This window comes from Magnolia sinica, chromosome 6 (genome assembly GCF_029962835.1).
Source record: "Magnolia sinica isolate HGM2019 chromosome 6, MsV1, whole genome shotgun sequence".
NCBI classification, from domain to species: Eukaryota; Viridiplantae; Streptophyta; class Magnoliopsida; order Magnoliales; family Magnoliaceae; genus Magnolia; species Magnolia sinica.
In genome coordinates this window covers 92888207-92915683 of record NC_080578.1, presented here as the reverse complement: position 1 = coordinate 92915683, position 27477 = coordinate 92888207, and the positions used below count along the sequence as shown (strand labels likewise).

Here is a 27477-nt window from a genome sequence, read left to right as displayed (position 1 = left end):
TCCATCAGAAGGGACTTCTATCTAAACCAGTCCCATACCTAAATTTGGATAGTCAGAATTAATGTGGTGAACTCCTAATCTCAGGTTAGTCGTGCGCCCAACCGAAATCCTAGCCATGCGAAGGTACACAACGATTAGTTGCGCACCACCAGCCTGAATGGATAGTGAATGAAACAAATGCATGAGTATACAACTCCTACTCAATAAGTCCACATATCAGTACGGTTCCTTTCTGGGATCATCACCGGGGTCTAGTACACTCCACCCCACCTGTCGCCCCACCAAGCGCACAACTGGGTAAGTGGAAGAGATCTCACTATCCGCTTGGCTAATAGTCTGCCAAAACCTACTCGGCTAGTCAATAGCGGACCCATTCCTCGAGCTAGTTAAACTAAGCCTAGCTATGCCTACTCCCTCGGGTGGGTAAGGCCACACCTCCTCCCAACCGACCATGACACAGCGGGAGAGGCAGCCTCCTGGTATTCGGCACTCCGGCGCTCATTACATTCACTCGGTCTCGACGTTGGGGCGTCCTCTGGTACCAAGAGGGTTTTAGGGATTTTTACCTAGGGCCATCTATGGCAGCCCGATGCTCGAACCAAACATTTCTAGTGTCCCATCTGACCATCCACGATATTCCTGTGGAGGTTACGACCCTGATGTCGATAGGGCGTACAGTAATCACAACACACAATGCAAGATGCATGAGTCATACAATCCAGTCATACACCAATCCTGCGCATATCGTGTACTCATGTGAGATAACCTCCGTCTATCAGGAAGTCTTATAACAACCTGCCTAATGACATATACAATGATCAACCACATCTCATAACAAACATGCAGATGATGTGTATGGGCATGTATCATGATGCTATGCGGTTACATACTCATAATCGGTATCAATAACTGGCATCGACAATCAACCTCGATAATATGGATATTTAACCAACATTGCCCCCAATGCATGGCCCATATAGAGCCTAACATACAGTGGACTCATGACCTCATACCAGGGCCAAATATACAACACCATGGGCCTCACTCAAGAGCTTAATACACATTACGATGGGCCTCACTCATGGGCCACATATACATCAAGTGGGTCGCATCTCACGCGTCTAATATACATCGCAATGGGCCACTCCCACAGGCTTAATATACATCAAGTCGGGCCTCACCATATGGGCTGAAAATATATCACAATGGGCCACGTCCCATGGGCTTCAAATACATCACAATGGGCCTTGACAATCGGAATCGGCCTCAACAATTGGAATCGACATTCGGAATCGGCCTCGATACTCAACCTCGACAATCGAAATCGACAAATCAGTCACGACAATCAGAATCAATCGATAATCGGAATCGGTAAATTGGTCACGTCAATCAAAAATTGACAATCGGTCATGATAATTGGCCTCGATCGCTAATAGGCAATCGGCCACGACAATCAGAATCGGTCAATAATCGAAATCGGTAAATCATTCACGTTAATCAAAATCGGCAATCGGTCATGGTAAACGGCCTCGATCGCTAATCGGCAATCAGCCACGACAATCGAAATCGATCAATAATCGGAATCGGCAAATTGGTCACGACAATCGGCACCGATAATCAGCATCGATAATAGGCACGGTAATCAGGGTCGATCATCGGCACCGTTAATCAGGGTCGATAATCGGTGTCGGCCTCGATAATCGGCACCGATAATCAGCAGATAAATAAAGCGGGGTCCACAAATGATCAACCGATCAACCATAGTATAAAGATCGGCACTTAGCCGTGGTTATATCAAATCCGATAGCAGAGAGTCATCCGTCTACGGTGAATGGGGCCCACTTATTTGGGTTAACCCACGAAGAGAATGGGCCTAACAAGGCCTAAGGGAAGGTCACAATGAGGACGTCTAACCATCATTGCCCCTCAATGTGGACATCTAACCAACATTGCTCCCAAGGAGTGGCCCACATAAGGGATTTATACGCAACGCGGTGGCTACACATGCATCACATTGGGCCTCACATACATCGCATTGGGCTTCATACGAGGGCCTCCAGTGTATCACAATGGGCCACGCCCATGGGCCTTGAATACATCACATTGGGCCTCGCCCATGGGCCTCACATACATCGCATCGGGCTGATTGAATGGGCCGATTTGAATGGGCCAACTCAGATGGGCCGAATCAAATGGGCCGATTCAAATGGGCCTTACCAATGGGCTTCATGTATGTCAATCGGGCCCGCCCTTATGCATTTTTTTGAGACCCGACCTATTCATAAGTTAACATAGGGATAGATGAAGTGAAGACCAAATATTAGTTTGAGTGGGAACCACTGTGGTCCTTAGAATTTCCAACGGTGGACGTCACTGTCCACTATTTAAATGGTGGGCTCCACTTGAGCTTTAGATCTTACCCATTCTTTTAATCATGCCTGAAAATGATCTCACAAATGGTTGGACGATTTGTATACGACACAAGCATCATGGTGGGTCCCATAAATAGACGGCGTGGATGGAAGAGGTGGGACCCACAGAGCTTGCTGCTGTGTACAGTGGCAGGTCACAGGGCAGACATATATCTGTGGTACATGCAGCTAAGGCTTCTTTAAAGAACAGTAGAGGTGGGTCCCACGTAGGGCCCACCCTTATGTATGTAAATAAAATATATATATTATATATATTATGGATATAGCTACTGCTGTGCAGCTTTTATGTATCTACATATAAAATATATATTTATTATATAAATATCACAACTACATATATAGGATTATATATATATATATATATATTATATTATATTACATATACAATATCATAGCAGGTGGGTCCCCATGTGGGAACCTACCAGATATAGTATTATATATATATATATATATATTATATTATATAATAAATCAATATCCAGGCCATCCACGGCTTGGACAGTCATGTGCATCAAGGAGGACCCCACACGTGAGGTGGGTTCCACCATCCAAGGACGGTGGACACCACACGTACGTGATGGTGTGGCCCACTCCAAATGGATGGACGGCGTGGATGGGTCCCATGGACCCCACCGTCAGTTCACACTCCCTGTAGCCACCTGCACTAGGAAATCGTGCCAAGACCTTAGCTTTGAAATGAGGTATCTTTCACTCAGCCTACCACATGAGCCATGGATCTGGGTCCCACCATCCTTGGACGATGGATGCACCACATGCGTGTGGCGTGGCCCACCAAAATGGATGGTTGACGTGGGTGGGTCCCATGGACCCCACCGTCTGCACACACTTTGCTGTTTGTGCACCCACGTCAGTCCACACTTCATTGCTACCACTCCCCACGTTAGTGCACCCACTGACAGTTAACACTTCACTGTTAGCTGCACCCTCCACTGGTGCGTCCGCCCAGACGGTGTGGATGTACACCTCATCAAGGTGGGTCCCACATGGCCCACCTATTTTGGATTAGCCTGATATTTGTGTTTTGCCCATGGCACGTACCACCCATAAAAACAGTGGGGTCCACTCAATGGATGGCATGGATAAGGTCATGTATCAAGTGGGCCACAGGCCATCATACACAAAAAAATAATGGAGAGAGAGAGAGAGAGAGAACGGAGAGGATGGAGGGGCCTCGCCACTATGGGCCCCTCTTTGATATAAAGTCTACATCAAGGTGGGTCCCACCATAAGCGGGCCCTTACATCATAACAATTAAAGAGATGAAGATCTAAGATCACCCACCGTCTTCTTCTTGCTCCCTTGGCTTCCTTTGCTCCTTAGCTTCGATCCTAACGGAGGAGATGGAGTTTGAATGGTTGAGATGAGAGATGAGAGGGTGGGAAGTGGGCCACATTAAAGCTCCTCCATGAGAGCTTGGGAAGCTTGGACGTGTGGTGTTTTTGGTTGCTTGGAATGGAGCTTGAGAAATGAGAGAGAGAGGGTTGTAAGGAGAGAGAGAGGGATGGGTGATGGAGTGATGGATGTGGTGAGTGATGGGTGTGTAAGAGATTGTTGACTTTAGGGGTAGGTTGTGTAAGAACTTTTTGACTTATGAGGTTGCTTGGGGATGAGTGTGAGGTGATGATGTATTTGACCCTTGATGGGATTGATTGATTAATTGAGGTGACATGTCGTAGAGATTCTCTTGAGTTTTGCAACACGCGTCATTTTTCTCGAACTGAACGCTCTCCTAGCCAGGGTATTGGATCGGTATGCGAGACGCAGCGTTGGAACCACAGTGATAGTGCGGTCGCAATGGTACAAGTCTCGGATTAAGCCGACTCAAATCTACGGGATATGACTTAGGGTTATGCGCAAACGTTGATTATAGGTCGCAGGTTGCCGGAATTCGACGGGAAGGATCACGGGAATTGACAGAACAGTACGGACTAGGATACGGGCCTTATAAATAATGACATTTGTTACTATTTTTACGACTAGTTTTATCAAAAATTTGGTGGCTGATATCTCTTGCTTCAACTAATGGTTGTCATTATTATATTCATTTTATTGAGGTCAAAATCTGGACCACCCTCCACTTAATGCGGCGAACCTTCGACGATACCTGATCCTGCATAAAAGGATGAGCAAAGGAGACCCTGGCTAAGCCGGGGGACCCTCCGATGCCTAAGTCAGGCTAGGGATTCTGGTTCTAAGTCGTATATAGAGAGAGGGTGTGAGATATTAGGTATCTGTAGCTATGGGGTCCTCTGGTCTTTATACCTGTGGATTAAACGATCCACGTTTGTCAATATCGGTGTGATTTGCTCAATCAACGGGATTCCACGATCGTGGAGATATTATCCGTAATCTTTGTGTCGTGCGACGTATCTTGTCTTAATGGCGCATATCTTTAGGCGAGATCATCTGTCACGTTCGCACCTAGGTCGATATCCGAGCTCATCGTGTAGAGTACCCTCGCCTCGGCACACGATGTGTTCCTGCCTAGACTCGGCCTCGGCCTTCGTGCATAGTACATACATGCCTTAACTTGGCTTCGGCCTCGACATACGATGTATTTGTACTCTGACTCGGCCTCGGATCGTATATACGTGAAGTCGAGTACTAGTAGTCGGAGTTCGTCGATAGATTATGGGGATCAAAATTTGTCGATCAATACTAAGGATGAAGATCAGGGCTCAGCTCAACCATTCCCCTATGGATGAGGACGAGGGTCCACATTGGCAAATTAGAATGGCGGTTCCGAGTCGTGGCTTGGGAGTTGGCCCTTGATGTTGTATTCTCCTTCCGAAGCCTTATCATCCGAGGTGTCTAGCTCAGGCTGATCTCGATTATCCTTGCACAATTCTCTCATAACAGAAGCCCCCTACTCTCTAGGTCTGAGTTCGGATTTGGAGAGTAAACACACGAGGAAATGAAATGACGTCTCCCTTCCCTAGCTCATGATGGTGATTGGAGTGATCGAGACGTATTTAATGCGATTCGCGAATCTCTGATCTTGTGTGTGGCGTAACAACCACATCCCTTCAGCTTCTATCCTCTCAATGAAGGACAAATGACGACAGTTACAATTTACAGACGGTGGGATGAAGGAAACAACATCATGTGTGTCAGAGGAGCGAGGAAGCGCCCGCGTCTTTAATGACATTAAATGCTGAGAAATACCAATCTCGAAGCATGGGTTCGGACGTATTGCATTCTTCCACGTGTTCCTTGATACTAGTGCCGAGTCGCATCGGCTTCTGGAATGGCCGCTTGCAATGATGGTGCAGAGAAATGAGGCGGCTATATAAACCCTTTCTTTCCTCGCTCTGACACTTATTGCGTTCTCATTTTCTCCGCTCTTTCCTTCCGAATCGCCTTTTGCCAGAAATCACCTTCTACCGGAGAAAGCATTTTTATCGCCGAATAAAGGATTCCCGACCATCGGAGGGGAGATTCAACCTAGTAGAAGACGTCGGAGTTGGTAGAACTTCTGCCGGAAGGAGTCGCCTGCAACGTTGTAAGTCCTCCAACACTTAAAACATCTTTCCTTTATGTCAAGCGACTCTGACGAGATGAGTTCGATCCAAGGAGCTGGTTCAGAGTCCGAACCAGAGACTTCAACCTCGAGATCTAGGGAGTCCAAAGGTCCTCTCGAGGATATACCCCTTAGCACTTTAGCTCCGGCTCAAAGAACCGTAAGTCAGAGGGCCAAAAGCTAAGGCAAGAGGCCAAAGAGGACTCTCAGAGATCTCGCTGGGCGATCAAAGGCAAGTCCCTCAAGAGGGAGATCAAAACCATTAGTTCCTGGGGGCTCGATCCTGGTCGAGTCTCAGATGGCTTAGCTTTGTGAAGATTACCAGATCCCTGACTCAGTTCATATCCGAGCCCCCACCCCCACAGACCAAGTAGGCTCTCCAGTTGAGGGGGAGATCGCCATTTTTATCTGCGCCCTCCAGTGCGGTCTCCAATTTCCCATCCATCCATTCTTGCACGAGTTGACAACGCAACTAAGAATCGCGCCCAGGAAACTAGTTTCGAACTCTTGGAGGATCCTCGCCACCACTTTTGGCCTTTGGCATCGGGTGGGGAACCAGAGGTTGACGCCGGAAGAGTTCCTGTTTTTGTACATGGCCAAGTTCGACAGATTGGACAAGGCTTGGTGGTACTTCTCGGCTAGGCCTCCATGCATCCCGGGTTTAGTAACGCAACTTCCTTCTTCCAACAAAGATTGGAAGGGGAAGTGGTTCTGGGCCTCGGGGGAATGGGAGGCCCCTACCTCTAAACTGGACGGACTGCGGGTCCGAGTCCCCACCAAATTTGCCTACCCAGGTTAGGCACTTTTCCTTAGTCGTATCGCATCCTTGATTCATCCTTTCATGTTTTAATACATCACTTCTGTTTACAACTCAGTCGAAGGGAGCCCCTGACCTCTCCACCTTCTATAAGCAGCAGGTCCGAGTGATCCTTGCAGACTAGCGTGCCTGGTTTAACCTCATCAACCAGGAGAATTTGGTATCGTCCGGCTTTTGCATAGTCCGGCCCACTCTCTTTGCCTTGGGTAAGTGGGTTTAGGGTCTTTGGAGATTAATTCGCTGACCTTCATCCATCCTACGGATCTTACTGGGCTGATTCCTTTCTCCCCCTTTTTTTACAGGGATGGAGACAGGCGGTTCAAAGAGGAGGCGGCCCCCGCGCCCACCGATGGATTTCGTCCTCTCCTCTAAACTAAGGACGAAGGTGACGTCGAGGAAGAGGAAGGCTTCTAAAGCCGAGGTCGAGGCCGCCCCAGCTGTGGAACCAGCTGGCACCGAGCCTGCCTCAGCCCAGGCTGTTCCTGCCGTTGCTCCGACCTTTGCTCCTAAGGTTCCAGCTATTGAGGCTCCTGCCAGAGTTGAACCTATCACTATCTTGTCACCTTCTACGGAGGACCAAGTCCCCAAGGCTTCCCCTTTAGCGGTTGCAGGTCCTTCTGGGGCAAAGAGAGAGGTTGTAGGGGAGACCCCTGGCGTAGTTGTCCCTCCAAGATCTGTAGTCCCCCTTGCTGCTACTGAGCCTAAGCCCTTGGTCAGCTAAGGTGGCGTCCTCGTCGAGTATCTGAACACACCTGAAGCGACTGCCCAAGCTTGCGCGACCAGCGGGGTTGGAGGAGTTTCCGCACCCTCTCCAAGGGGAGGAGCTTTCGCACCCTCTCTAGGGGTCCTACCCCTTGATTTTCACATGGCTCAGCTGAACCCTTGGGTAGTTAAGCATGTTCCAGAGATGCAGATAGCCGACACACTCTCCTGGTGCCACGTTAACTTCATGAAAGATTATACGGTTGTATACTACCAGTCGCTGCCAATGATGCTGGAGGTGAAAGAGAGGCCGAAGGAGATGGAACGGCTCGAAGCAGAGCGAGCTAAGTTTGTGGTTGAGAAGGCAGAACAAGAAGCAAAGTAGGCCAAGCTCGAGAAGGAGCTCGAAGCTTCAGTTGTGGAATAAGAGGAACTGAGGAAGGCTGTTGTGGAGGGTCGGGTGAGGGAGCTTGTGCTCTAGGGTGAGGTCAACCAGCTCCAAGCTCGCGTGGACGTAGCTGAATCCCAAGTCATTTATCTCCAGGAGTTTGTCAGACTTCTGAAGGTCGATGTTAAGGATGCAGTGGGTGACTCTTCATGATTGGAGAAACAACTCGAGCTGGTGAAGCTTGAAGCTACTGAGGGGTTGATTGAGCAGCGGGCTGTTCTCGGGGTCGCGGCTATTGCTGATTAAGACAGATTGCGAAGTGAGCTCGAAGCTCGAGCTGCTTCGCAGGTTGCTACGACCGTGATAGCTTATAAGGAGCTTGCCGAGAGGGCCAATGAGCTAGATAAACTATATTATTTCGGATACGATACAAGCTATGATACTTGCCTGGTCGAGGTCCGAAAGCTTCATCCAACTCTTAACCTTGGTGCTCTATCAGCAGGTGATGTCGATGATGCCAAACTGGTGAAAGCACACGAGCCCAAGAACGCCCCTCCTGTCGCCGAACCTTGGTGCTCTGTAGCTGGTCCCTCTACTCGGAGGGAGTGAGACCTATGTTTTTTTCTTTTTTATATACAATTCTAGATGATGAATTTTTTTATGATTACTTTTTTTGATCGATGATGATTACTAGCCGATGACTTGTTCGCGTGTGTTGATTATCGTGATGATTCTTAGATGTTAATGTTTAAGGACTGACCCCTTGAGGGTCCAACCCCACCCCCCCCCCCCGAATGGCACACTCAGTTGTTTTCGTAAATGAGTCATTGCGTGACTAGCCGACCCCTTTTTCAGGGAATATTCAGGTTGTCTTTGGGCTTTTCCCCTGCGTGTGAGGGCATCCCTATGTAGATTTTCATGGGTTTAACGTCTCGACCCCTTCTTGAAAGGGGATCGGTCCGTTAAGTTACCATCTGCTTGTGAGAGGTAACTTCTTCTGTTTGTAGATTATACAAGTAGATGTAGGAAAGGAGGAACTTTTATTAGAGGCCTTAAAAGGCTAGTAGCTCCGAGCAGTACATTTATTGAGGGCTTTCAATGGCTGGTAGATTTTGACTGATAGTATATCTTCAAGAATTCGGCATTTCAGGGATGGGGGAGTGGACGTCCCTTAAGGTCTACCAAGTGATAGGAGTCTAGTTGGGTTGATTTGATCATACGATAGAGCCCTTCCCAATTGGGCCTGAGTATCCCAGCCCCCGGTTTTGCCGTATTTTGAAAGACGCAACGGAGGACCAAGTCCTCTGGACAGAATCGCCTTGTCTTGACCCTTGAGTTGTAGAATCGTGCTACTTGGTGATGCCTAGCAGCGACTCGAAGTCGGGTGATATCTCTAGCTTCTTCGAGCAAGTCAAGGCTTGCTGTAATGTACTTTGTATTCTGATCTTCCTGATAGTTTCTGACCCGAGCGGTCGGGAGGCCGATCTCGACTGGGACGACCACCTCCGAGCCGTAGGACAGTTAAAAGGGGGTCTCCCCAGTAGACCACTGGGCTGTGGTCCGATATGCCCACAGGACAAATGAAAGCTCCTTAGCCCAGTTGCCCTTCGCTTTTTCCAACTACATTTTTAGGTGGTGCTTGATGACTTTATTTACGGCTTCCACCTGCCCATTGGATTGTGGATGCAGAGGCGAAGAATAAGCGTTCGAGATGCCAAGCCCTCTGCACATGCCTCTGAACTTATCATTGTCGAACTGCTTGCCGTTGTCAGAAACGATGGTGCGCGGAATCTCGAATCAACAAATGATATTTTTATAGAGAAAGTGGATCAACTTTTGTTCGGTTATCTTAGCCACGGGCTTAACCTTGGCCCATTTAGTGAAGTAATCGATTGCGACAACAACAAACTTCACCTGTCCTTTCCCTGTAGGCAGATGTCCAATGATGTTGATTCCCCACTGAGCGAACGGCCACGACCCACTCATAGGAGTCATTTCTTCCGCAGGCCGCCTCGGTATTGCTGCAAATCTCTGACATTTGTCGCACTTTCGGACTTAATCTTTCAAGTCCTCTTGGATGGTCGACCAGAAGTACCCCTGGTGGAGTATCTTAAGAGCTAAGGCTCGGCCACCAGAGTGATTACCGCAGATGCCCTCGTGGATTTCTCGTATCACGTAACCCACTTCTTCACGTCGAAGGCATCTGATGTAGGGCTGTGAGTACCCTTTCTTATATAAGACCCCATCCAAGATAATATATCTGGCTGCTCTGATCTTCAGGCGTCGAGCCTCCAGCTTGTCCTAGGGGACCTCACCAGAGACAAGGTAGTCTTAGATTGGCTCCATCCAACTTGGTGTAGTCTCGATCAGGTTGACCACTTCTTGTTCCATTTGGTCGATGCTCGAGCTCTCCAAGAATTCTACGGGAATGATCTAAGGAATCTTTCCTTCCGTGGTCGAGGCTAACATTGCTAAGGCACCGACCCAAGAATTCTCTACCCTTGAAATCTGGTTAATGGTGCAACTCCATAACCTCTCGACCAATTTTTGGGCTTCGGACAGATAAGCCACCATCCTGATTTTCTTGGCTTCGTAGTCAATGGAGATATGGTTCACCACAAGTTAGGAATCACATCGCACTTCAAGGGACTGAACCCCCAGACTCACCGCCAATCTGAGTCCTGCCAACAGAGCTTCATATTTTACTTCGTTATTGGAGGCTTTGAAACTGAATCTAATGGCATATTGAATAGTTGTAGAGTCGGGCGCGACCAGGACGATTCCTGCCCCAGCTCGCTTGGCGTTGGAAGACCCTTCAACATAAAGGAACCACCTTCGCTCCGACTCCAGATCTTTGGCAGGCAATGGAACTGGCGGCGTCACCGAGGCTGCTTCTGCTTTGGTATCGTTGTTCGGGATAGTGAATTCAGCTATGAAGTCAGCCACAGCTTGGCCCTTGATTGCAATCCTCGGATGGTATTGGATATCAAACTCCCTGAGTTCTATTGCCCATTTTGTAAGCCGTCTGAAGACATCTAGTTTTTAAAGGACCTGCCTGAGGGGAGAGTCGGTTAGGACGGCGATAGTGTGTGCTTGGAAGTACGAACGATGCCTCCGAGCTAAAAAAACTAAGCTGAGAGCTAACTTTTCGATGCTCGGGTATCTAGTCTCAATGGGCACCATTGCTTTACTCGTGTAGTAAACGGGATACTGTTTATTTCCTACCTCCCTGATGAGTGTCGAGCTGACGGCCGAGGTCGAGATCGCCAGGTACAATAGTAGGGGCTCACCCTCTTCTGGTGTTGACAGTAAGGGAGGTGAACCCATGTATTGCTTCAGCTCTAAGAAAGCCTGCTCGCATTCAGAGGTCTATTCAGCCTTTTTGTGACTTTTCAGTTGCTTGAAGAAGGGGAGACACCTATTGGTAGCTCTGGAGATAAACTGTTCGAGCACTGCCACTCGACTAGTTAGGCATTGGATTTTCTTCGTTGTTCATGGAGAGCTCATGTCGAGCAATGCTTTTATCTTCTCGGGATTTGCCTTGATGCCTCTCTGACTGACTTGAAACCTAAGAAACTTGTCAGAACCAACTCGAAAGACACATTTCGCTGGGTTCAGCTTCATGCGATACTCCCGGAGGATTGACAATGTCACTCTAAGGTCGGCGAGGTGGTCGCATGCTCTGACGCTCTTGACAAGCATGTCATCGACGTAAACTTCCATTGTTTGTTCGATCTACTTAGCAAACATCAGATTCACCAATCTCTAGTATGTTGCCCTAGCATTCTTTAGGCCAAAAGGCATGACCCGGTAACAGTAGAGCCCTTTATAGGTAACAAAGGTAGTCTTCTACCTATTTGGGGGATACATCGGGATCTAATTGTACCCGCAATAGGCATCAAGGAAGGAGAGACGTTCGTGACCAGCCGTGTTGTCAATCAGTTGATCGATTCGAGGTAAGGGGAAACTATCTTTAGGGTAAGCTTTGTTCAGATTCGAGTAGTCAACACCGACCTGCCACTTCCCGCTTGCTTTCTTCACTAGGACCACATTGGCGATCCAGTCTAGATAGTGTACCTCTTCAATGAAGTCGACGCTGAGGAGATTGGAAACTTCATCAGCTATGGCTGTATATCTCTTGGCATCGAACGCTCTTCTCTTCTGCTTCACTGGTTTGTGATCTGGATCCACATTTAACCTATGGACCATAACATCGGGAGAGATTCCTGACATATCCTCGTGTGACCACGTGAAGACGTCCTTATGCTGTTGCAAGAAAATCAGCATCTGAGACCTCTGCTCGAAATTCAGCAATGTCTCGAGTTGAATAGTTTTGCTCGGGTCGGCTTCCTCAAGCGAGACAGTCTCTAAGTCCTCAGGAGATCTTCCATGGCATCGAGGACGTTGATGGTGAGGGCCTGCTTCACTGATCCTTTTCTTACTGTTATTGCATAATATCTCCAAGCTTCACGTTGGTCCCCCCGGAGGTATCCGACCCCACCTTCGGCAGAGAACTTCATCATTAAGTGGTATGTGGAAATAACTGCCCTCATTGCATTAAGGGAAGGTCGGCCCAAAATAACATTATGCACCGATGGCACATTAACAACCAGAAAGTCCACTAAAAGTGTGACCTGGTGCTGTCCTTCTACCGCTATTACAGGAAAGGAGATGGCCCCCTCAGATATTACCTTATCCCAGACAAATCCGTGTAGAGGGGTTTTCATAGATCGGAGGCGAGATCTGTCGATACCCATTCTTTCGAACGCCTCAAAATAGATGACGTTCGCTGAGCTTCCCGTGTCGACCAAGATGCGGAAGACCTTATGGTTAGCTATAGTCATAGCCACCACGAGGGCATCGTCATGTGGATGCTAGATTCCGCGTGCGTCCTCTTCTGTGAAAATCAAGTTGCAGGGACTGACACGAAGCTCTTTCCTCGGCCTTTCAATTAAATGGACATAGTTCTCGAGGTCTGAATTCCGAGAGTGGGCTTTGTGAGCCCTGTTTGAGTCACCTCCACCGGATGAACCGTCATAGATGGTTCGAATTTCCGCGGGTTCCTCCACTGTTCTGCTCGGCGGCTCTTCTTTCCAAGCCAACCTCTCCTCCTTAGCATATCTACGCAAATGACCTTTGTGGACAAGGGTCTCGATCTCGTCCTTAAGGTCCACACAGTCGCTCATGTTATGGCCGTAGTTGAGGTGGAACCTATAGTACTTGTGCTTGTCCCGGTTCTTTGCATCGGTCTTCATGCAGACAAGCCAGTTCAGAAGTCTCTGGCCCCTAATATCTAACAAGATCTGTTCTGTAAAGGTGTTAAGAGGGGTGTAAGAACGGAATTTGCCCTCGGGCCTTCGGCTTGGCCTACGATCACGAGGGGCTCGGTCATCAGGTTTTTTATTGGATGATTGAGGTTCTTCGTTCCTCGGCCTCTTTTCTTTTGATGATGTTTCAGCTACTTGAATGTTCCTGTGGGAGCTAGAGAATTCCTAGTGGAATTTTCCCAATGGAGAAGGTAAACTTCCCTTCTTTGAGTTCGCTAAACATGGCTGACAGCGTCATTTGTCGTCATAATCTTCTACTAACAACGCCTCCTCGTTGAAGCGGGAAATGTAATCCTTTAACAACTCTTTGTTCCCCTGTTTGAAGGTGAACAGATGGGTAGTCAGCTTCCGACTCTTCTTACTAGATATGAAATGGGTAAGGAACATTTTGCTGAGTTCTGAGAAGGATCTGATCGATTTCGGTTTAAGTTGTCGGTACCAACTCCGAGCAGACCCGGAGAGAGTTATCGAGAAGGCTCGGCACATCATGACATCCATGGCCAACTGGATCTGCATCCACGAATGGTATAATTCCACGTGTTCTGAGGGATCTCTGGATCTAAAGACTTGAATGATGGGAGGCATCGTAAACCTCAATGACATTACCTCGTCCATGATTGTTGAGGTGAAGGGAGGCTCGGTCTCTTCCAATATTGTCTGGACTGCAGTTGGGACGGATGTAGATTGTTGCTGCTTCTGGAACGCCTTAAACTGGTATCGGAGTTCCTTAAATTGTACTTCCAAAGGGTTCTGATTTTCGGCTACTGTCTCTTGGAGGGCATCCGCCACCTCGGATGTTCTGCCCCGCCTACTTCTCTCTAGCGGATGGTGGAGGTCTATGGGGGCTAGAGCCGAAGTGACAGACACATAAGACTGTTTGGCATCCCGAGCGGGTTTCGAAATTTGGGCGGATCGCTCCTGAGGCACTACATTATGTGCAGGGTCGGGAGCACGCGTGGCCTGTGCTTGGGAACCTTTGGCCCGGGAACTAATTGGCTGTGGTCGCTCTTCAGGCACTGGAGTGGCTTCCACCAGGTTTAGTGGTGGTGCTGGTTCTGCTACGGTTTCATTTGGCTAATTTCGTCCTTCAGCATTTGGACTTCATTCTGCAGCGTTTTGTATTTTCCTCCTCGGCTTCGAGTCCGTTGGGATGACCCTATCGGAGCCGACTCAGTGTGCAGCAGCGAAGAAGATTGGTATTACCCATTAGGTTCAGGCTCCACCACTATCGCCTTTTTCTTTCCTCTTTCCATTTCTGGTAAACCCTACTAGCTTTTCGTTTGGGTTTCCCACAGACGGTGTCAAAAAATGTTGAGGTCAAAATCTGGACCACCCTCCACTCAATGTGGCGAACCTTCGATGATCCCTAGTCCTGCACAAAAGGGTGAGCAAAGGAGACCCTGGTTAAGCCGGGGGACCCTCCGATGCCTAAGTCAGGCTAGGGAATCTGGGTCTAAGTCGTATGTAGAGAGAGGGTGCGAGATATTGCGTACCTGTAGCTATGGGGTCCTGTGGTATTTATCCTTGTGGATTAAACGATCCACGCCCGTTAATCTCGGCATGATTTGCTCAATCAACGGGATTCCATGATCGTGAAGATATTATCCATAATCTTTGGGCCGTACGGCGTACCATGTCTTAATGGTGCGTATCTTTGAGCGAGATCATCGGTCACGTTCACACCCAGGTTGATATCCGAGCTCATCATGCAGAGTACCCTGGCCTCGGCACGCGACGTGTTCATGCTTAGACTTGGCCTTGGCCTTCGTGCACAACACATACATGCCTTAGCTTAGCTTCGGCCTCGACATACGATGTATTTGTACTCGGACTCGGCCTCGGATCGTATATACATGAAGCCGAGTATTAGTAGTCAGAGTTCGTCGAAAGATTATGGGGGTCGGAATTCGTCGATCAATACTAACGATGAAGATCAGGGCTCAACTCAACCATTCCCCTATGGATGAGGACGAGGGACCACGTTGGCGAATTAGAATGGTGGTTCCGAGTCGTGGCTTGGGAGTTGGCCTCTGATGTTGTATTCTCCTTCCGAAGCCTTATCATCCGAAGCGTCTAGCTCAGGCTGATCCCAATTATCCTTGCACAATTCTCCCATAACACATTTTATGGGTGTTTTAAATAAACTTCTGTGGTTATTTCCTCTAGTTAATTTATAAATTGGATGCAGATCATGTTTTACTAAAATTTTAAAATTCAAATAGAAAAATATTTGAACGAAAGATTAAGTCTCTCCAGCCAAATGGAGCCACAAAGTTTAAAAGAGCTCTACCGAAAGAAAGCATTGGTGCATATCGTAGAAACATGTCTCACACTTTTGACTCAAGCCTCTATGCCTCTCCAATTTTAGGATGAGTCTTCTACTCTGACTTTTTTAATATACCATATACCCTCTTTTATCAATGTTGGTTTGAGCACCCTTTCAATTACAACCTAGATTACGTTATTCTTCGGGCATTTCACTATGCACATCATCCACTTCTCAGCCATATAGATTGACATGTTATGTATTGGGTCTAACTTCATGGCTCATCGTATTAGTCTCTGTTTCAACATTGAGACCATGAGTTCAAGTGCTCATGTCGTGTGGGTAATGTGTTTAAAAAAAAAAAAAAACTAATTATGTATTTGTTATTTTTTTGGAATTAGGGTTAGAGTTTACCTCCCCCTTGCTCTTTATTTATAAAGAAAAATAATGATATGGTAGTCTTTAAGACCATTAAATATAGGGATACACTAACAGTATTCATTGTTTGTAACACATTACATTGTTATTATCAATGTCTTACCCTATTCACTGGCGCGATTTTATCTCTCGACGTGTCACCTTGATTAATCGATATTCTCATTTTCAGGTGAAAAAGATATTTTCTAATGCTCTATCAAAGTGTCATTAGACCCAATTGCATCCCTATTATTCATGTTCTTATAGCTTTTCATTTCTCAACATCGCCGCGGAATTGCCTACCATGGATTGCTCTCCCTCTACTGATTTTTATTGCAGTGCTAACAGCCACTCAGCATACCTGTCTCTATTAAACAGGACCGTACGATCGCAAAGATGCTAGATGGAACACGTGGACCATGACTTTCTTTAAATGGTGAGGAGTGCATGACTTCATGATGACCTCACCATTCTTCTTGTTTTTATCTAAGTAACAAGTACCATTATTGGAGGATTTTACACATTAATTCAAAATGGAATCTTGAACTTGGTCCCACAAACCCCATCATATTTGTTATTGGTTATAAGTGGGTCTTAGTGATTAAGAAATGAGATGATGGCTCTATCAATCATTATAAAGTTTGGTTAGTGGCCAAGGACTTTACTCAACAAGCTAGCTTACACGACTTGGAGACTTTTAGTCCAGTAATCAAGCCTACTATCATTAGGGAATATTTCTTTTTACTCTATTGAATAATGCGTAACATCTAAAAGAGGAAATATATATGGAAGCAGCCTTTGGGGTTCTCGATACTATTTTATTTTTTTCAAAAGGAGAGCCATGCCCTTGAATCTTTGTTAATAAGAACAGATAATGTACAAGTTAGACTTTCCGGTGGGCTCCACAAAACAACGGGCCTCACCTATCATTTCGGCTAATCAATTCTTGATACTTGATTTTCTTCTTAGGTTTTCAAACTCCAAAGTTATATACAACCATAGGGTTAGAATCATACACTATATGTTGCATGAAGCACTATGAATTTTTCCTACTCTTCGGATTTGAATTTGAAGAAATATTGAGGCCATATGTGTGTGGAGATAATGCAGAGACAATTCATAGCACACGTGCCAATGAAAAAATGCATGAAATTCAGAGCCATTCATTAGCAATGGCCTATTTGGACAAATTTATTTATTTATTTATACAAATCACTACCTTATTGATTCAATACTAACATTCCAATACCTTTTTCAAAAAGGTTTTCAAGAAGATATCTCATGAAGAGAGGTATTGTCAATCTACTACCTTCAGTTAGCTTTGTGTGCCACGAACACATGATTGGTGACTTGATTGTGCTACACCATGATACTTATGTGAAGTCCACCTTAGCCAACAGATGCCTCACCACATATTAGGCCCTGGGCCTAAAAATCAGGCTCATCCGTGATTCAGGTGGATAACCTTATTAGAAATGACGTATAAGACAATGCTGACCCTCCAAAGTGTTTTTCTTGGTGTGGCCAACTTGAATCATGGATGAGCCTGATTTTTAGGCCCCATGGATAAAAGATGGATTGTCATTTAATAGTTGGAGTGGATTTTATATAATAACCATATTGGACACTGTAAAAATCAAAGGTGAATGTCTCTCTCTAAAACGTTTTCTTTTGTGTGGCCACTGAAGTACAAGTCAGCCTAATATTTTTGCCCTGTGCATAAAATGGGGTTATACATCTAATGGTTGGAGTGGATTGGATTTCACACAAACATTACTATTGGCCTGCTAAAAGCAAGTGGCTGCTTCTGTCTCCAACTGTTAAGACCACTCCACCGAAACATTGAAAGTAGAGAAGTTCAGGTCCAAGTCCAACCAGTTGGAACAAAGGTTATGGTCCACCCTGTGGATATTTTCTTACTTAACTAAGTGCATGGGACATCCAACATGTTTAATAGACTAGACCCATCATGAGGAATACTTTGTACAATAAGTCAGCCTTTTATTTATTTATTTTACACACACAGCACAGACTCGTGCCGCCATGTCCTCATGTTGAAACTCCGGAGAGTCTACCACCGAGGCACGACAAGAAATGCCAATAAGTCACCCTATCCACTCATCAAGTGGACCATACTTTTATTTTTCTATTTATTAGTGGCTATGCACTATTTTCTATCAGGTGGCTCACTTGATAAATGGATAGGGCTAATGCTCGGAGAAAGTGATAATCATGGTTAGGCTAACCTATTAGTTGGATTGGATGCCACAAGGACTTAACAGGTTGGAAGTTATCCACTAGGTGGATGGTAAACTATGGTCCAATGGGTTGAACCTTACCCCTTAAAGGGGGCACCCACTCTTGATCGACTGTGACCATTAATATATGTAATGACACGTTAATCCCAAAAGGAAAAACTCAGGCTGACTTTTGATTCAAGTGGGCCATACATAAGGAAAGAACTGGGCATCTACACTTGGTTTTTATAGGGATCAATGCAATTATTATATGCAATCCATTCCAACCATTAGATTCCAGAACATAATTTAGACATGGTGCTAAAATATCAGCCCCATCTATAACTCAAGTTGGCCACAACAACGGAAATAATTTGGAGAGCGAGCATTGCCTTGTGCACTGTTTTCAATTATGCTGTCCACGTGAACAACGGATGGGGTTGATTGTTTGTTTTTTAGCCTATCATGGCTAGACTCACTTCGTGGTCAAAGTGAATTTTACATAAGCATCAAACTGAGGTCCTCTGGATCCTCCGACCATTTGTTTCCCAGTCAAGCCGAGGGGTGTTAAGGAATGTAACCAAAGGGAGTGGACTGATAATAATCCTATCAATGACGTAGGCTTTTGAAAACTTTCTTGAAAAAAGTATTAGAAGGTAATTTCCATATTAATTAAGTAGTTATTTGTAAATTTCTAAAAAATAAAGATTCAATTAAATCAAATTTGATGTTTGTGAGAAATTCATTCCATCAAAGGTTTTTTTTTTTTTTTTTTTAAATTTATTATTATTATTATTATTTTCTTTTACACACTCATACCTGGACACACCGTAAAGGGTGCTCAAATCCATGACCTTTGTGTTGAAACTCTTGTAAGTCTACCATCGAGCCACGAGCAAGGACGCTATCCCATCTGCTTATTTTATAACATAAGACAAAAAATGAAGCAAATTCAAAACACAAGTCAATATTAAATTTGTGCAGCGCTATTAATGCTTCAACAGGGTTGTTCAATATACATTATTTCCTCCTGTGTGACTTTCTTGAGTTTTGGATCTACCTTATTTTTGGTCTCCTGTCTTTAAAATGCACAAGCAAAATGGATAGATATAATAGATTTCTCACAAACATCATAGTGGGCCTCAACTAAGCTCCAACCACATGAACTTCTTACAACAACACCCTATGATAGGCAATCCGCATCAAAAGCACTATTTGCATAATTGCAAGGACCACCTCCCGTGGAAGGATTCAGATTGCGGTTATCCTAACTGCAAAAACTTTTGTAGTTGAAAACTAAGTGGGCGTATTTTGATGTTTGTCACTTCATTTATATGTCTGTGAGCTCATGTTAAGGTAGATCCAAAACTAAAGTAATCCACGTGTAAAAATAAGTGTGGATGGAAGTGTAAAAATAACCGTAGGCATTTCCCTCCTCACTTTTTCCTTTAGTGTGGCCCACTTGAGTTTTAGATCTACCTCATGACATGAGCTGTAAAAACGGATAGATGAGATGGACTTCTCACAAACACCATGGTGGGCTCACCGAGCTTTTCACATCAGGATAACAGGCAATCCTCATCCCACATTTGTCACTACCGAGTACAGCTGATCCAGCAAGTACAACCATTTCCGGTGCTTTATCGTTTTCTCCCATTAAAATGAGGGGAAGAGTTACTTTCTCCCATTAATGACTTATGTGGACCACCGATTAGGTTTGTCCGAGTATTCATGGGCCATCTTGAAATGGTCATCACGATCCGAGGATGCTGACGGTCTAAAAATTAGACTCGCCTTTTGTAACCCACGATTTTGGATTAATGGTTGCGGTTGTATGATGAAAATGTCTACTTGGGACATGTTATCGAAGGCAGGCGAAATAATTGGACCGTCTTTGATCCATGCAATTCATTTCTCGTGGCATTGATTGGATCGAGAAGTCCCTCTCATGGTGTGATCGTTTCATGGTGGCCCATGGAAAGTGGACAGTTCAGATCGTCGGCTTAATTGTCCGCCAACCTATAAAAGCAGCAGTGTACACCAACTCCCCAGTGTACCTAGAGACTACCGTATCAGAACCAGAGCACCACATATATATATCAAAATAAACAGACTAAAAAAATCAGATTTTTAAAAGCATCCTGACCCGTTGGTGAACGCCATTCCCGGAGAGGGCTGCTGGATATAAGATATGCGGTGAAATATTGTCTTTCATTGGACACGGTGTTTTTGTCATCATGTGTGGTTGATTCTTTTGGGGTGACTGTGGCCTAATGTTTATGTTTGTTTGGCATGTTTTGAATTTCTTAGTTGTGCTCTACCTTTTCCAAGGGCATCATTTAAATGTGTGTTTAAAAGATTGGAGTAGTCACTAGCCGATTTGGCGAGCTAAGAGTTCCCCATTGGCCGGAGCCGTAAACTTGCCCAATAAGGTTGAATAATTGTGAAAGTCCTCCGACCTGAATGACTCTTGTAATTGGCCTGTGATCCTGGGGATTTGGTTTATGGTCTCGGTTATGAGAGAAGAATAGGTTACACACTTTCTCCAGCCTGCACTCACCTGTGGTCTTTACTTTGACACTCAGTTTTCAAGAAAATCATATATTTGTAAATAACATTAGTTTTATGTTCATACTTCATATAACTCTACAAGAGTGCAGGGCAGGCAAAAGATAAAAGTAAACATATCATAGTCTTACTTCACAAAGTTGATAGACATTGGACAAACAAACCGAATAAAGTAAACCTATAGGAAAGATAAAAGGTCTTACCCCTTGCTTCATAGAGCCGAGGTCCCGTTCAGGCGAACAGAATAAAAAAAAGCAATAGAAGATAAATATATTACCAAAAAAGAAGAATAAGAAGCCATGTTAGCTTATAATAAAATGTCCGAAATGAATTGCATTGTGAGCTTGATTGAGATGTGAGAAAGAGAAAAGGGAATACAAACACACTTTCCTTGCATCATAAAAGGGATCATCGGACGTCCCTAATCTGGGCTCTACTCTTGATGTGACAAGATTGGCTTTGTTGTGTAAGATTGTTGTTGCTGGTTGAGGCAAAACCTAGGCGTAGGTATGATTACTGAAGCGAATCTTAGGTGGCAAAAATTTGTCATAGCTAGGTTTTAAAAAAAAAAAAAAACACCCTATAGAGTATTTCTTTTGCAGATTTTGCCTCTCTTGGACAGGGAGGGAAACATCATTTAAATAGGTCATAAAACCGTCGGCCCACCGCTAGCCGACGGACACATGGTAACTAATTTTCATGCAGAATCTGTTGGAAATCCGGAGGCATAAGAGAGTTAGTGCCACATGTCCGTTAACAGCCCCCAGCTGGTGGTTTGGTTTTCCCTTGGGGTGGGGTGTCTACACCTTGATTCGAGACACTTGTATTTTCAAATAAGACAATAGGATATTTTCATTTTTCATAGTCCAATAAATGTCCAACAATCTGATAGATAGATAAATAGATAACAATAACCTCTTGTTTGTAATACATTTAAATGGTACCTAATTTAGAATTTTTATTTTGAATTACTTATGAGTCACGTGTAATTTTTTTTACCAAATTTCGACCTACATATCATCTATAACACTTTGTTAGTGTATCAAAGCTAGTGATAGTTCCACCAACATTCCAAAATTGTGGTGACTTCAACCATAATGGAGAGAACATGTGCGACGATCCAGACCATGAAGATTGTGGGCATAACTGTGAATGGAATAGAACCTGAAAATCATATTGATGGGATGAAATTGACTGCTTAATTTACATAGTTCAATTTGGACCATTGAACATTTATTTTTGTTATACCATATTTTTAGCTATCATGAGAAAGCCAATTGGAGGGCAACATGTTGCATTGCATGAGGGAATATGAAGTGGATTAAAAAATCTTCAAAAATTTGGAGTGCTTTTTGTGGATTACAACTGGCATAAATCTTGTCTTACACATCAGTAGTTAGTCGATTGAGTGTTGTGGTTGATATATAAGAAGCGTAGCTGAGTGGAGCTAAGCCGAGCTATGTAAGTTATGAAAGTCGACCAAAGGCAACTAAAGTAGAGCTTGGCCGATAGAAGTAGAATTGTCATAAAGAGAAACGTATAAAAAATAAAAAAAATAAAAAAGAAGAAGAAGAAGAAGAGGAAGGATTAAGAGCAAAGAAGAATTTAAAAAAGCTTTTCGGCTGTTATAGCCGTTGCAGTAATGAAAGAAAAATTTGAAAGAATAAGCTACAACAGAAATTTATAAATAATATAGGAACGTGATAGAAAATCTCAACCAACCAAAACAAATATAAACACAACAACCAATCAGATCAAAGGTATCAATTTATTTTATCTCAGTTTATTCTATGAATAACGGTAATTCTTAGCTATAATCTTTAGTTATAATTCAAGTTCACGCTTATATGTTAGATTTGTTCTTTATAAAATATCAAGTAGTTCTTTCGAAAGGCACATTCTTACATTTTCTCCTAGTGATCGATTTTGAGTTTTTCTTTTTGTTTGATTTGCATTAATATTCTAAAAGTTATTTCTTTTGAAAGGCGAAAGTAACATATATTCAGAGAAAGAATACAATTTAATTACCACTAATTATTATCAAATTCTACAAGTGACCAAGTAAGTAATTGAACTTTCCAAAATTTGATCATATATTTTTATATTGAACATATCTACTTAATTTTATACTGGGGTTAAAATTAATTGGCTTTGATCAAGCTCCTCTCTAAAATCTAGCACGCCCACACAATGGAAAACAAACAGCACCACCAACAATTTTAATTGCCCATTCAATACCCACCGATGATGCAGTTATACAATCGATCGATCCCATGAATTTCATGATACGCTCCCTCCACGAGGGACCCAGAACATGGAAGTGTTTGGATTTCTATAGATGATCCACATGTACGATGGGCGAGTTAGCATCCTTTTGGCTGTCCAGGAGATTTTTAGAAACGATGGTTATTAACGGCTGTCCTCGGAATTCTTTTATGACCTGCTATTTTGGGTTAAGGAAAACTTTAATACTCTGGCAGAGGGTGTTGGATGATACTCAAGCACCGATAAATTGCAGACGTGGCATAAACATAATTTAATTGATCTGTCTAATTATATGATTGGTGGACGTTAGTTGGAGGGGTGGAAGTGACAAATATCCGACGGTCCTATTTTATCAAACATGCGTCCAAAAATCAGATTTTGGAATTCACCATCAAATCTAGCCATCGGAATTTAACTCATTTGAAGATGGTTCCAGAATTTAGCCGGTTTACTTTTGAGTTAAGCCACGTCATGATTTCTCTGCGCGCGTGTGTATTAAGTATCAGACGCTGCCCGAGTATCAAATAAGTTACCTTTTGGATTATGCGGGTGGTGGATAGAGAAAGTCTTCAGCATGGACTACAGGGATATGATCCAGTAGGGTCAGATGAACCAAAATATGGTACGTCAATCTCTCTACCGTACATTTATAAGAAACCATACGTCAATCATGTCCGTCCATCTTGTGTGAACTATAACGTATGGCTTATATTTTAAAATCTACAACCTCAGAGAAATCCTATTCATTTTCCACCCTTAAAATTTAACCTGTTGATTGATTGGATGGGTAGGATTATCCAATCCATTTATACTTCAAACCATGTTCCATCAACACTAAGATTAGATATATGGACGGTCCAAAATGATAAATGGTTCTTTTATTTATACTGGAGAGATAGGGTGGTCCACCATACTCTTGATCTTCCGGCTCATTATCATTCTCTCCCAGATTCTTTGCCTATGGAAATATCCGATCTTCTCGTACCAAAAGAAGAAATAACCGATCTTCCAAGTTAGGTTTTTCATGGCAGACCATGTTCAGTGTCTTCAGGAGTGCGCTGTGCGCACCTCCCTTCAACTTCCATGTCTGGGCGTCCGTTAAGATCGCGAGATATCTCCTCTTCTAAAATCAGTAACGGTTGGTATCAACCTCATGTACATACATACACGTATACATTCATACATACATAAGCATACGTACATACATACATACATACATACAACACATCAAAGACATCATAGACATATATCTCAGTGTCTTTTGCATCTGTGATTTCTGGGTGTTTTGGAATGTGATAGAAGATGGGATTTTAATGGAATTTACAGGATCATCAACACCATCGTCAGCGCCGCGGTCGTAGTCATGCAAGAGAAAGATGAGAAATTAAGAACCCAAATCTCTTCTGGGTTTTACTACTCAGGTTTCTCTTCTTCCAATAGTCTGATGATCCGGGATGTCGAGAGCGAGATGCAAAGAAACTTCGAAGAACCTAGTTCGAAGCGCTGCGACTTACAGTCAGGTATAGAGATATTAGGGTTTCCATGGAAAGACAGCAATCTCCAGCAAAGGGATCGAAATTCCATCGCTCTCTTGAAATGGGGTGATATAGGTTCTTCTTCAAAGACAATCGTTACAGAATCGAATGGTTTCTATCAGCCCAATTGCTCTAGACAGGTATCCGATACGCTGGATGAGATCGGTGCAGCGGATTCAGTATGGCAATATAACCGCCTGCTCGTTGACAATTCCTCGTCGCCGTGTGGTGATCTCTTTGGAGCTATTGAACGACCGAGTCATGGGCTGGCACTTTCTCTATCTCCCAGTATCCCTTCCCACATAGGATTACAGTCTTTTGAGGTCAGAGAAACCCATCGTCAGATCAATATTCCAGTTTCATCGAATTATGGAGTAGGGTTCTTTGGGAAATCTACAGATCTTTATCACCAGCATCAGACAGATTTGCAACTCCAACATCAGCTGAAGAACTCCAAATACTTAGCTGCAGCTCAAGAGCTTTTGAATGAGCTTTGTAATCTTGGATCAAAACAGAAAAGCAAGTCCAGTCATGGTAGATCTAAGAACAAGCCCCATAAGACCAATCTGTGGGAAGGAGTTTCATTGAAAAAACAATCTCTATATTCTCTAAATCTTCTTGAATTACAGCAGAGAAAAACGAAGCTGGCTTCAATGCTTGAACAGGTCTGTTTCTTGGTAGCATGTATTTTCCTTTACATTTTTTTTTTTTTTTTTTTTTTTGTTAAATCTTTCAATATCAACTCAAAATATTAAACACTCATCTCTTAATTTTATTTTATTTTTGGAAAATAGGTCTGATTTGTATTGGGATGGATTGGTTATTTGGTTTAGTTGTTTTGAGATTTTGTACCTTGAAGTGATTGGATGACTGACAGCCTTCCATTAATGATAAGCTATAAAGGGGTGGTGACAGATTGACATTTCAGGCATTTTGTTTTTTGTTTTTGGAAACCTCTGCACCTTTCTCTCACATAGCACCTTCCACCCTATCCAATTTTCCATGCTGTAATTTATTTTCTTTTGTTAGATCCATGAAATTAAATTCCATTCCCTTCTCTTTTTTACCTTGTGATTCCATTTCAAACCAGTTTTTAAAGCCATCTTATATAAGAAAGTGATGATTTTTGTAAGAAATTATCTAGTGGGTGATGTAGAGCGGGTTACATGGTGAAGATGAACCAGAGAAGACCCAATCCTAAGCAGAAGTAATCCAGACTTTCACAAACTTAAAATAGGCGTATCTCGCAAATCGGAATGAGTTATTCAACATACCATATATGATTTTGGGTAGGAAAAGTTACTTTAGCCATCCAACCTTGCTATGCTGGGTTACCCACACTGGATTTGTAAGATTCCATTAGATTGACGGTCAAATATTCATTTTAATATATATATAACTTTTTATAGTAAGTTTTAGTTCAATCATAACTCTTGATCCTTTGAGCTTTAGGAGTCGTGCCCAGCATAAAGAGAGCTTAGAAAATTTAGGAGAATAACATGGTTAGGCCAAATTGGACACTTACTATTTTTGGCCGAAAACCATGAAGACTAGTAGAAATCATGACCGTCTATAAATAGTAAGTTTACTATTTATAGTAAGTCACATTTTTAGGGAGTTTGAGTTGGAGTTTGATTCTTAAACTTCTTCATATCACTATTTAGAGGACCGTACATTCAATTTTTATTTTTATTTTTTAAATTTTATCATCAATCAAGTTATTTTCAATTTTATTAGAAGTTATTCATTTTCCTTCGTAGATTCAAGGAAATCTCTGTGAGGAGTCTAGAGAACTACATGAATTCGGAGTAATTATTCCCTGAGGAAGACAGTGATCGACCTCATCACGTCCTTCCTTGCTTTAGTGAGGTAAGTGCATGGGAATCTTCCCATGCACTTAGTTGCATGTGATCCTGATCATCCATTCAATGCAGTCCACTCTTCGTCAAAATCACAACAATCGAATGGTCCTAATTAAACATCCCTAATTGCATATAATCTACGAATGATGTTGCACATAGTTACATATTTGTATTGTTGGAGCGCATGGCCATCAGTGGCATCATTGGATTACATATGAAAAAACCCCTCATTTCATAATGTATGGAAATCGTTGGAAATGGTCCAAAAGAGGATCGTTTCACCCAAAATGGTAGGGAATTCATGAGCTATAAAAACCAATGGACCAATGGTTCAAGACATAAGGAAACCAAGAATTACCTAAACGAGGGAGATGCTGCCAGTGATCCGTGGCCAACAGCTATTGTATTGACATCTACGATCTTCATGTATGACATTGAGTTGCTAACAGTGAAGTGTCAAGTGACAGTGGGGTGTACTAACATGCTAACCAAAAAAAAAAAGAGCAAATGTTGAAAATAAAAAATGTATGACATTGAGTGCCCATTTTGGATAATCAGATTGGTATAATTTTTTTAAGAAGATTGAACTAGACCTAATGAATTGGATCCTAAAGTGGTAGACTCACAAGAGTTTCAACTTGAGGTCATGGGTTGAAGTCCCCATTGTGGTGAAATCCCACTATGGTGTGAGTGCGTGGGGGTATGTGTGGGGAGTGAGTGCCTGTGTAACCAAAAAAAAAAAGAAGACCTAATGAACAGTCCCCACAGGTGATGGGGATGCTGAAGAATCCAACTCATTGCTGCACCCAAACAAGGCCTAAATGGGTTTGAGTCCTTACCTCAGTGGTAGACTCCGAGCAGTTTCAACACGGGTCTTGGGTTTGATACCCATGGGTGGTGAAATCCCACTATGGCGTGCATGGGTAGGTGTGTAAAAAGAAAAAAGAAAAATTAAAAATTAAAAAAAATAAAAATAAAAAAGGCCTAAATCTTTCTAAAATTGCAATATCCTCCCCGTCGCTACAAGAAGATTAAACTTTCTTGGTTTATTTTCCTACTATATTTCATTAGTGCACCATCTATCTATCACACTATTTTTTTCTAATACAATTTGGTGGAA

General features: G+C 43.5%; 1 pseudogene; it reads left to right on the top strand.

The window, feature by feature from the left end:
* Window positions 1-23902: 23902 nt before the first annotated feature.
* LOC131249092 (homeobox protein BEL1 homolog) overlaps window positions 23903-27477 on the top strand; it is a 31966-nt pseudogene continuing 28391 nt past the window's right edge.